Source organism: Dasypus novemcinctus, chromosome X (assembly GCF_030445035.2).
Source record: "Dasypus novemcinctus isolate mDasNov1 chromosome X, mDasNov1.1.hap2, whole genome shotgun sequence".
In the NCBI taxonomy this organism is placed as follows: Eukaryota; Metazoa; Chordata; class Mammalia; order Cingulata; family Dasypodidae; genus Dasypus; species Dasypus novemcinctus.
In genome coordinates, this window is record NC_080704.1 from 51,853,318 (window position 1) to 51,865,153 (window position 11,836).

At 36.9% G+C, this 11,836-nt stretch overlaps 1 pseudogene; it reads left to right on the top strand.

Annotated features, from left to right (window-relative positions):
- Positions 1-1,341: 1,341 nt before the first annotated feature.
- Positions 1,342-9,564, top strand: LOC101413612 (serine/threonine/tyrosine-interacting protein-like; annotated as a pseudogene).
- The last annotated feature ends 2,272 nt before the right edge of the window (positions 9,565-11,836 follow it).

Here is an 11,836-nt window from a genome sequence, read left to right on the forward strand (position 1 = left end):
AAATAAACAGCACACAAAACAAAACAAAACAAAAATAATACAGGAACAACAGTAAACCCTGGGAGAGAGGGGACCTTATTTCCATTGTTACCACATTGTGTTATCTAAAATGTCCAGTTGTCAACAAAAAATTGTGAGACATGCAAAGAAACAGGGAAATAAAGCAGTTTTAGCCGCATCTCATATGTTTTGGTATGTTATGTCTTAATTTTCATTCTCCTAAAAATAATTTCTAATTTCCCTGTAATTTTTTTCTTTGACCCATTTAGGAGTATGTTGTTTAATTTCCACATAATTGCGAATTTCCAAAAATTCTTTAGGTTATCAATTCCAGCTTCACTCCATTGTAATTTGGAAATATATTTTGTATGATTTCAACCCTTTTAAATTTATTGTGGCTTGTTTTATGGACTAATAAATGGTTGATCCTGGAAAATGTTCTATATGCCCTTAAAAAGAGTGTTTATTCTGCTATTGTCGAATGTAGTGTTCTATAGATGTTCATTAGGTCTAGTTGGCTAGGTGCATAAGTAGATACATTTTAGATCCAAAGAGACAAATAGATTGAAAGTAAAAGAATGAGAAAAGACATGCCCTTCAAACAGTAACTACAAGGGAGCTGGAGTGGCTATACTAATATTAGACAAAATAGACATTAAGACAAAAATTGTTACTAGCAACAAAGAAGACATTTTATAATGATAAAACTGTTAATTCATCAAGAAGACATATCAATTATAAACATATATTCACTGAATAACAGAGCCCCAGAAGACATGCAGCAAAAACTGACAGAGTTGAAGGGAGAAATAGACAATTCAGAAATAACCATTGGGGACTTTAATACCTCACTTTCAATTATGGACAGGACAACTACACAGAAGATTAACAAGATAATAGAGGATTTGAGCAATACTACAAACCAGCTAGATCTAGCAGATATTTATAGCACACTCCATCCAACAACAGAATACACATTCTTCTTAAGTGCATATGAAACATTCTACAGTATAGACTATATGACAGAGCATAAAACAAGTCTCAATATACTTAAAAGAATTGACATCATACAAAGTATGTACTTTGATCTCAATGTAATGAAATTAGAAATCAATAGAAGGAAAACTGGAAAATTCACAAATAAAGAGTAATTAAACAACACACTCCTTAATAATTAATGGGCCAAGTCACAAGGGAAATTAGAAAAAACTCTGAGATGAATGAAAATGAAAACAAAACATACCAAAAATTATTGGGTACAGCTAAATAGTGTTTAGAGGGAAATTTATAGTTAAAAATGCTTGCAATAGGGGGATATTGAGGGAGGAAGATGGCAGCAGCATGGCAGCGGGTACTAGCAGCCCAACACTCCTCTTCCACGCTGTCTCAGTCACTGGGATCCTTTAGTTTCCATCTGTTAAGTTGTAAACCCAGCAGCCAATCCTCAGGTCCACCGGTTTTCCATTGAGCTGCCACTGCCTGCCCCGAGGGTTGGTCAGGGGTAACTCTCCTTCCTACCCCACCCAGGAGGGAGAACAGTGGAGCTGGAGTTCCCTACCCTCCCACAGTGCAAAGAAGATGCCAAGGAGTGGACCTATCCTATGAGAGGAGAGATGTAGGAAATTTTACCTGGATTGTTTTTAGGCCCATATTCATTTGCTATGAAAAGCAAGCTACCTATACTACAGAAACATGGAATAGCCCATATAATAAGCATAAGACAAAATATTGTAGAAAACTGCATTAAACCAAACTTGCAGCAATTATTTAGATATTTAGTCTTGGATATTGCAGATAATCCAGTTGAAAATATAATACACTTTTTCCCCCATTACTAAAGAATTTATTGATGGGAGCTTCCAAACAGGAGGAAGAGTTCTTGTCCACGGAAATGCAGGGATCTGCAGGAGTGCTTCCTTTGTTATTTCATGCATTATGGAAACATTTGAAATGAAAAACAGAAATGCATTTGCTTATGTTCAAGAAAGATTTTGTAGGGAAGCGGATTTGGCCCAACAGGTAGGGTGAACGTGTATCACATGGGAGGTCCAAGGTTCAAACACTGGGCCTCCTGACCCATGTGATGAGCTGGCCCACGTGGAGTGCTGATGCGCGCAGGGAGTGCTGTGCCACGTGCAAGGGTGTCCCCCGCTTAGGGGAGCCCCATGCGCAAGGAGTGCGCCGGGAACCGCCCAGCAGGAAAAAAGTGCAGTCTGCCCGGGAATGGCACTGCCCACACACGGAGAGCTGACACAGCAAGGTGGCGCAACAAAAAGAGACACAGATTCCCACAGAAGAACACACAGTGAATGGACACAGAGAGCAGACAACTGGGGGTGGGGGGGGAGGAATAAATAAAAAATAAATCTTTAAAAAAAAAGAAAGATTTTGTATTAATCCTAATGCTGGATTTGCCCATCAACTTCAGGAATATGAAGCCATAGCAAAATTAACAATACAAATGATGTCACCACTAGAGATAGAAAGATCATTATCTGCCCATTCTGGCACCACAGGTAGTTATGTTGTGGAATTTAAGAGAAGTTCAATTATTTGAGTATAGAGAGGCCAGGACTCAGGAATGATTTTGAGAAGGAAAAATGGTTTATTGACGGCCGGCCGGACTCGGGAGCTTTCTGTTTGAATCCCCGAGCCCGGAACAAGATTTTCAAACGTCTTTTATACAGAGAGGAAAGGCCAAATCGTCCCTTTGTTTCAGTTCTCAATAGGCTTCAATTAGCATATATCTCTTCCACATCTTAGGTAAGCTTTTAGCAAGGACTCCAGACATTTTAGATAAGCCTTGGTTTTTGCATTTCCCCTAAATACTTAAAGTTTATAGCCCTTGCTTTGTTAAACATTTCCTGGGACTGGAGCCTGCTGGTCCCTAAGAGCAGGACTGCAGCCTCTTACCGTTTCACACCCACAAGTCAAACAACTTAGTTATCTCTGAAGAGACAAAGAGCCTTCCACCCATAGCCCACATCATTCCCCCCCTTTGTCAAAGTTTACTTGCTAAGCTTTGGCATAATTATTGTTGTAGCTATGAGGTGGATGACTGTTTGTTGTCTTGACTGATTATTTATCAGTCTTTAGTACAGCATCAAGGACCGTTTTTAGAAGTTTAGAACTTTTCATTCTGGACAGCAGAATCTTGGGCAGGGGCCTCCCGCAGTTATTCTGCTGCCACTGGCACTCACGTGGATTTCCAGTCAGGTTCCAGATCCATCTATTACTTTTATTTTACTCTTAAAGAGTTTACACCTTTAATTTAAAAGGGGTGCTGAAGGGAGACGATCTCTTTTCTGTAACTGCTTCCTGCTGGCCATGGGCTGTAGTCATTGCCTAATAAGGTGTAAAAACTCTTTAATTTATTCTAACTGGAGGAAGATGGATCTGGCATTCTGTACGAAGTTGGATGAAGTTTTCATATGGTTAATAAGATGTTCACTCTGAAAGAAACAAACTTAATTAAAAATTTGGAATACCCGTTTTTAAAAGAGGACACATTGGATTACAGAGATAGACAAGATTAGATGCCTATAAAGATGGCATTCCTTAAAAGCTGGTGGGAACAGCATATATATTCTTTTTTAAGTTATCCATCTTTAGAGAGAAATTGCAACAGACACTTAGCTTTGTCTGAAGACACATTCCAAGCTGTTCAATGATTGACACTCATTCGCTCTGTCAGATGCTCCTGGTGAACTGGCACTCCTTGGGCAACTGGCTTCACTCAGGATTAGAACACTAATTTGGAAATACTCTTAGTTTTCACCTGTGGAAGTGATCAGAACTACAGAATAAAGATTTTTACACCTTGGTTTTCATTGTACAATTTCTAGCAATTTTGACTTGTTCAATAGGTGACTCACCATCAGCAAGCAAGCCTCACTTTTGCTAACTGAGACTGGCTGAGACTGCCACCTTATTCTATAGACATGTTATTAACTGTTTAGAAAATGATTTTATCAGGAATTTAACATGTCTAATATACTTCTGCACTTGATCCAAAATAGAAAAGATAACATTACAATTATTAGGCATATATTTAGTACAGGATAAAAGTACAGCACTTAATATTAACTAATGTATTACTTAATGCATAAGGATTCAGAGTTGCCATTATTAGTTTTGAGTTTCAGGTTTGTAATACTTTACATGTTATCTCTCCATGAGAGCAGGCCATAATGCCAATTGTGCTCAAGTTTTACTTACAGTCTCCTGGTATCATGGCTCCACTCAGCATGTTCTTCAACGCAGTGAGCAAGTTGCAGCATCCTTCCAGTATTCCAGAGATTTTCCAGTATTCTACTAGCCTGGTGCATAGTGCTCTCTGGCACCATGGAACAGTGCCAGTCTGGAGGCGATATCCATTGTACACTTAGCTGTACCGAGTCATTATTGGCTGCAGGAGCTTGAAACTGCAATATAGTTTCCATCAACTTCAGGAGCAGAACCAGAGACTGATATAGCACATATTTTTAATTGAGGGGTCAGTGACCAGCCTAGCCAATAACTCACATGGAGAGGCCACCTGTAATGTATACAAGGCCTGGTTCGAATGCACAAGAGTTTGACAATGTTAAAGTTTATTCCTTGTTTTATATATATTTTAAACAACTTAACGCAATACATATATCAAATGACTATTTACTTACACAATTTTACTATGAAGATAATAGTAGCTACTTTACTTTAGTAATAGAGGAAAAATACTTTTCATTGTTAGAATGAAAACAGAATATTTCCAATAGAATCAAGACAACTTTTTATTACCATTTACTTAAATGTGTATTTTGCAGTGGCCTTCAGACAGGTTTATTATCATGAAGTTATTTCTGCTACCAATACCAATCTAAGTTTCTTTAGTTAACAATGACTTCTACATCTAGAATTATTTAAACATTTTCAGTTTGGAAGATGTTTTACAAACTCTTTATAATTGACTATAACCGCATTGACTAGACACCTCATGTTTAAATAAACTTACTAAATTACAATTACCAATGAAAGAAATTTACTCTCTATTTAAGAGAGCATATCTACAATCTTTTCCCTTTAGCCTAATTTCACCAATGTGAACTTACAATTTTCACTTACAATTTTCATTACTGTAAAGATTTTGTACATATGTTAATTTAGTTTATAAATTAACTATGGGAGATTACACTCAAGTTAAATAAAATTGAAACCATAATAGTTTATGCAAGGAATGTTCTCTTTTTCCCTTACAGGAAGCTAAAAACTTCTTTTCTTTAAGTTATGAAAATTATTAATTTAAAAGCATAACTGACTACCAGGTTTTAAAACACATGCATACTGACTTCCAGGTTTCAAAACACATTACACAATTACTTAATTTTTTAAAATCATAACCCAGGAAAGATCTCTCCATAGTTTTTATGGACTTTCCTTTACTTACTGAAATTTGTTAATAGAGCCACTAATTACCTTATTTTGTTGGAAAGAAATCTTCTGGAAGAAAATAAGGCTCACCAGATTGTGGAGAAGAAAATACTTTATTCTCAATCTTGCAAGAAGGGGCGCAGAGCCAGATATGGCTGGTGCCCCGAACAAAGAAAAATGACACAATTTATACCCTTAAGCCTAGCATGCAAGCTCTTCCTGTTTTTCCATAGATTGGATACTTCAGAAGTTACAGCTTATCTGAGATTTAACTTTCCCACGCAAAAGTTTGATTTAACTGCTTCTTCTATCACATTCCAACCATTTTAGTTTTTACCTGCTCCCCCCCTTTGTCAAATAAGGAATAGAATTTAGTGCTGAAATGGCACCGACTTAGTTAGCTCCTTCTTGGGCATCCTTCCACTGCCCATAGGACTGGCCTAAACTGGTCTCCTCCACTGCTGTCCAACCCGGGAGTGGGAGACTGAGGCAGCAGGCCGCCAGGTTACATCAACATTTTTCTTCTGTGAAAATTAACCTAATCTTTGTTTTGTTTTTTTTTTTCCAATTTATGGCTGACAAAGGTTTAAACTGGGAAATTACCAGGCAAACTGATTCTTAATTCCCTAGCCTAGTAGATAGGTTTAATCTGCCACACCTAGTCTTGCCTTAAAAGCTCTTGCAAAGAGGAGGCCCTTTCCCAATTGTTTCCATAATCAGATTTCTATGACTTTTTCATCCTGCTTAGTTCAATTTGGGCTTTAAGAATATTTATAAATATAACTGCATATTTTTTAACAATTTGAGCAAATAGGCAGACATGAATAGTTTGACACAACAACATGACTTTAGTTACTTTAAACTTTTCAGAGACTTTTGAAACTCTTCTTAATTTGCACTATGACCATGCAGTTTACCACAAGAATTTTCTTTCTTACTTAATGGATTGTAATAACCAAAATGTTCTCAATGCCTTAGCACCATTTTGTTTTAGAACTTTATATTTTACCTTGAAATTAGCAGAATTTTGGATAAGCAACAAGATTAGTTTTATATATATATTTACTGAGGCTATTTGAAGCCTCAGGGAGACAGACTGCTTTCTCTCATGAATTGCCACTCTTAGGAACACTGACCGTCAAGGCAGGAGACTTCTCCCCCTCCACCCCCCTTTTGGTTTTGGAGATAATAAAACTCCAGTGGTCATTTAACCTTATTCTATCAGGCAGCAATTTATTTAGTTTACACTTGAATTCATGAGAGAAAGGGTTACTAATACCAGAAGAGGAGACAGTGATGTCCCAGCTCTTCTCAATTATGAAATAACCACAGGCAAAGGCAAAGGGCGAGGTTAGGCCTGAAGCAACCATAAACAAAGGAAAGGTTAGTGTAGAATTTACACTTAAATAATAGTTTCAGGCTAAATTCACCCAGCTATAATCTCAGTTATTGTCTTTCCACTGTTTTACAATATAAATGCATTTATAAATGATTTTAACTCTTAGTTACAGTTTTTATTAATTTTTTTTAAAACCTATTAATTTTATAACACCTTTAAATACCTTTCATTCAACTTATAACATATTAAATGAACTTAACCATTACTTTAATTTTTCCTTTAAAGTGAAAGAATAAATCTCTTGCAGTTAGTTTGAAATAAAAGGCTACTTTTCAGGATTTGATTTCTAGAACATAAAATGTTCTTTTAAAAGAGGTAAGACTCTTCTTCAAACATTGAGGATATGATGAGGTTAAAGCACAAGAAGCTATTGATAAATGATTTTCTTTATATATTGATCTTACTCAATTTAATCATAAAAATTTCCCTTCCACAAACCTTCTACACTTTCAGTATTCATTCAGGCTCTGTCCCACACTCTACTCTTTCCAATAATCAATCATTTTATCTTAGGACAAAATCATCTTCTGTTTCCTTAACAATAAAAACACATTCCATATATCCCACATACTGAGTTACCAGGCAAACTTCTTACAACATATAATTGCCATTAATACTAAACAAGTTTGTTAAAATAATGAACTTTTCTTCACTTTAAATACTTAGTAGCATGTAATACCAGAAACAGTTTTTTTGGAAGTAAGTTGGCAGGGGAGATTGGCTGCCGAATAAGTTTGTTATAAAATTGCCTTTTATTATTATTATTATCAATTCAGTTTTGTTAAATAATGACTTTCTGCAATTAGCCACTTAAATACCTTAAACAATGCTTTGTAAAACTTTTATATTTATACCCTTAACACAAATTTTACCTTCACAGAACATTCTCTTACTTAAGGTTACTACAATACCTTCTAAGAACCTGAGCAGAATGCAAACGTATTTTGGCTTTGACACCCTAAGGAGGGAACTTTACTGCATTTATTCTGATTCTGCTTTTCACCTCCTTCACTTCCCCCCCTTCCAGGCAGTCGGGTGCACAACAAACAGGAATGCGGCTTATGAATAGAAGGGTGGACTCACTGGAAAGGGGCAAGCCGCTCCCCCCTTTCCAGCTTTCAGCCAAAATGGGCAGACAGAACCTACTCAAATTTGGCAACTCTCCCAGGGACCCAGCCACCCTGACTGGGACATCCCCAACAAACTTGGGTGCTTGGCGCGGACACAGATGGCCTCCAAGCCCCGGCAAAGGGCCAGACCAGAGACAAGACACCAGAACATGCACAAACATCTAGACTCCTCAGCTTTTGCCCCAGAATCATTTCACCCCCTTGCCAATGGCAAGGGAGGGCTCCAGCTCAGCTGTAATTCTACTTCATGTAAGGACACAACTCCAACACTAACATTGAGCTGACACAGACAGAAGCACAAAGGTCACTAATCTGACTCACAAGTTTATATATTTATTTTCACCACGGCTGCCCCCACAGCCATCACAAACCTCAGAACACTTAACATTTGGTATAAAGCAAATTCATTCACAAATTAGCACCATAACAAAAGATTTCAGCTAGACTTTTCCACTGTTTAAACTTTACACCCAGACCAAGCTCCACCAGAAAAGCCGATCCATTTTCCTGTAACCAAGTTTTGTTTTCCTTAATCTAGACCAATTTCCAGGATATTAGGACTCGAACCTATAAATACCCTTCCTATTAAAATCGAGACTCCACTCCTTTAGTGGATATAAGACCAGTACCAGATTCTAACATGCAGTTAGACAAACCCAAAACACCAGGGCTTTTCCCCGGTTTTCCTCCTTTTCCCAAGCCTAGAGAGAACGGCTTCCCCCCAGCCTTCTGGGGCTACTAGGGTTCTCTTGGGAGGTGATCAGCCTCCCCTTCCTAGCAATTAAAGCTAGGGCCTTCCAGACTCTGCTCACCCGGGGAGTCTTACCTTCTTCCATGTTCGGAGCTCTTTTTCGTTCCCAGAATCTTTCTCTTCAGACCTTCCATTGCCCCTTGATTTTGTCGGGAAGATTCTGGTGGAGCCCACATCTTTTCTGGATTAAATTTAATCCAGGGGCGCCCAGATTTGGGGTTCACCCGAGTCCTCCCGGCTTCCTCGGGGATTTGGAAGGGGCAGCAAAATGCTACCGTCTCTGGCCTTCATTTATTGTCCCTTCGTGGTCGCCATTAATGTTGTGGAATTTAAGAGAAGTTCAATTATTTGAGTATAGAGAGGCCAGGACTCAGGAATGATTTTGAGAAGGAAAAATGGTTTATTGACGGCCGGCCGGACTCGGGAGCTTTCTGTTTGAATCCCCGAGCCCGGAACAAGATTTTCAAACGTCTTTTATACAGAGAGGAAAGGCCAAATCGTCCCTTTGTTTCAGTTCTCAATAGGCTTCAATTAGCATATATCTCTTCCACATCTTAGGTAAGCTTTTAGCAAGGACTCCAGACATTTTAGATAAGCCTTGGTTTTTGCATTTCCCCTAAATACTTAAAGTTTATAGCCCTTGCTTTGTTAAACATTTCCTGGGACTGGAGCCTGCTGGTCCCTAAGAGCAGGACTGCAGCCTCTTACCGTTTCACACCCACAAGTCAAACAACTTAGTTATCTCTGAAGAGACAAAGAGCCTTCCACCCATAGCCCACATCAGTTAGAAAAGAATACATGAAGAAAATGATGATTTTGGAAACACGCAAGTGCACAGAATGGCTGACTCAAGAGCAACATTACGGAAGATATGAATTTCAATTTGGGAAGGAGAAAATAACTAGCAACAATAGTAAGGTAAAATGGTCAAAACACAAGTAGTTTCTTTTCAACTATATGTTGCTTCCAGACATGTTTCTCTGCAACTTGTTGAGCAACATTCTAAGATGCTGGACTTCTGCAACAGATGGTACTAGTGGTTTTACTTCTCTCTTTTTTTTTTTTCCACTTTACAGTTTTATTATAAACCAAGAAGTTTGGACTTGCAAAGAGGTATTACTGCAATTATGCGTTTTTCATACTTGAAATGTATTTGTATGATTAAAAGTTATTACTTTAAACGAAATGCAACTTGGGGGGATTTGTTTATAAAATTCAGGTAATTAATAAAAGAATTTACTGAAATTTGCTAAAAATTCATTTTGTGTATATATATTGCATTTTAAAATAATTTTACAGTTCAGTTTTATGATGGAGCCTCTTACAGAAACATTAACAAAATGCAGGAATCTGCCACATTTCTCTTTTTTAGTATAACTCAACACCTTAAATGTGCTTTTATTTTTCTAAGCTCTTCTTGATCCTTCACTGATAGTCTTTAAATCATGCTATTAACTTTCCTTACTTAAACATGATCCAGTTAATGCTTCCTTTCCTTTTACCTTCCTAATTTGTCTATTCTTTTTTTTTAAAGTTTAATAAACAAAGGAAGATGTTATACTTTATATTACCAGATTCACTCCAAAAAAAGATAGAAGTTTCAAGCAACTTTTCTTTTTACATTACTTTTTACGTTTTTTTTTTTGGTGAGAACCTGTTTTCTTGTTTTGTCCAAAATGGTTCTGAATAGAATATAACGTACCAATGTTACACTTTTGTTTTTTTCCCAAGTGAAACCCCAAAAAGAAAAGTGCCTTGCATCATTTAAATAATAAAAAGATAAATCCTCAAGACCTCCAAATTACTAATAGAACAGTGAAAAATAAGACTGATAATTTTCTATAATTTTGTTGTTTAAAGAAATACTAAGGTTTGAAGAGACCTCAGTGAAATTATTTGGAACACGGAATGTTTACTTCTGTTCATTATACATTGTCTTAATGATTCTGTGAGATTGTCCTGACCCAAAGAGAAGCTTTTCTCTGAAGATGCATTTACTGGGTAAAGTGATTTATAGGAGTCATTATTGAAGTTCTTTAAATTGAATTAATCCAAATTCCCCCATTATTTGCATTAGCAAAGTCACTTTAAGGATCCTTGGTTCTCTGTATTTTTTATTTATGTGTACAAAAATTGTTCTAAGGAAAGCATTTGTTATTTTAATTATGTGAAGTGTGTGAGGGAGGAGAAAAGCGTTCTTAACTTTTTATAGTTGATGACTTTAGGGTAGCACAAGCAAAATTCCTTTGTATTTCACTTTTTTTCAGTCCTCTCTTGAGGTACTTTACTGATGGGAATGGAATGATTTCTATACATTCCCTTGGTGCAAGAGGTACTATGCAAAGTAACCTATTAGAGCAAGTTACTTGCTTTGCTTTCCTATGATGTAACAACACAGGAAAAGCTATTTTATCCAACATAGTAAGGGAGTGGAAATAGATTAAAATGCTTTGTTAAGAGTTAATTCCTGTTGACCCAGGTGATATTCCTCTTCTGATTTCCTTTCCCTTCCCCCACCCTACTATCTGAAAACAGCATAGTGTTAATCCTATTGTGGTCAAGCATTCTGATGTGTGATTAGGTTATTTGGTGTAGAGGTCTAATGGAGTTAAGATTTGCATTGGGTGTTCAGAAATTCCAGAGCAAAATGCCAGATAGCACAGCTTACCTGTATATAGATCATTTACTGGCTAGGTCAACAAAGATCTCTTGCAATTCAATAGTCTGTGATGTTTCATTCTGCAAAGAATCTCATAATTATGAATTTAAGTTTTAAAAATTAGGCAATAAGATTTCCTTATTAGCTTCTTAAATACATACATCCCCTCTAGAAGTCTGGCCAAAAATACAGATTTGGTTATTGATATTAATTTATAACTGGTACTTTCCCACTTTTCCTAGCCACTAAAGTTTTTATGCTGTCACTGAAGTGTCTGCTCAGCACTACATATTAAAGACAGTCTCTCACAGACACTAGAAAAAGGACTGCTATCCTCTTGGGTACAATATTAGTGTGAACAAAACATGGAGTTCATTTTTTCTTTCATAAGAACATTGTAAGTTTGTGTATTCTTGAATCCACTTCCACCTAATATTCAACTAGTTCCTCTGGTAGCTTATCCTATTCTTACTTTGGTTCAGTATCTG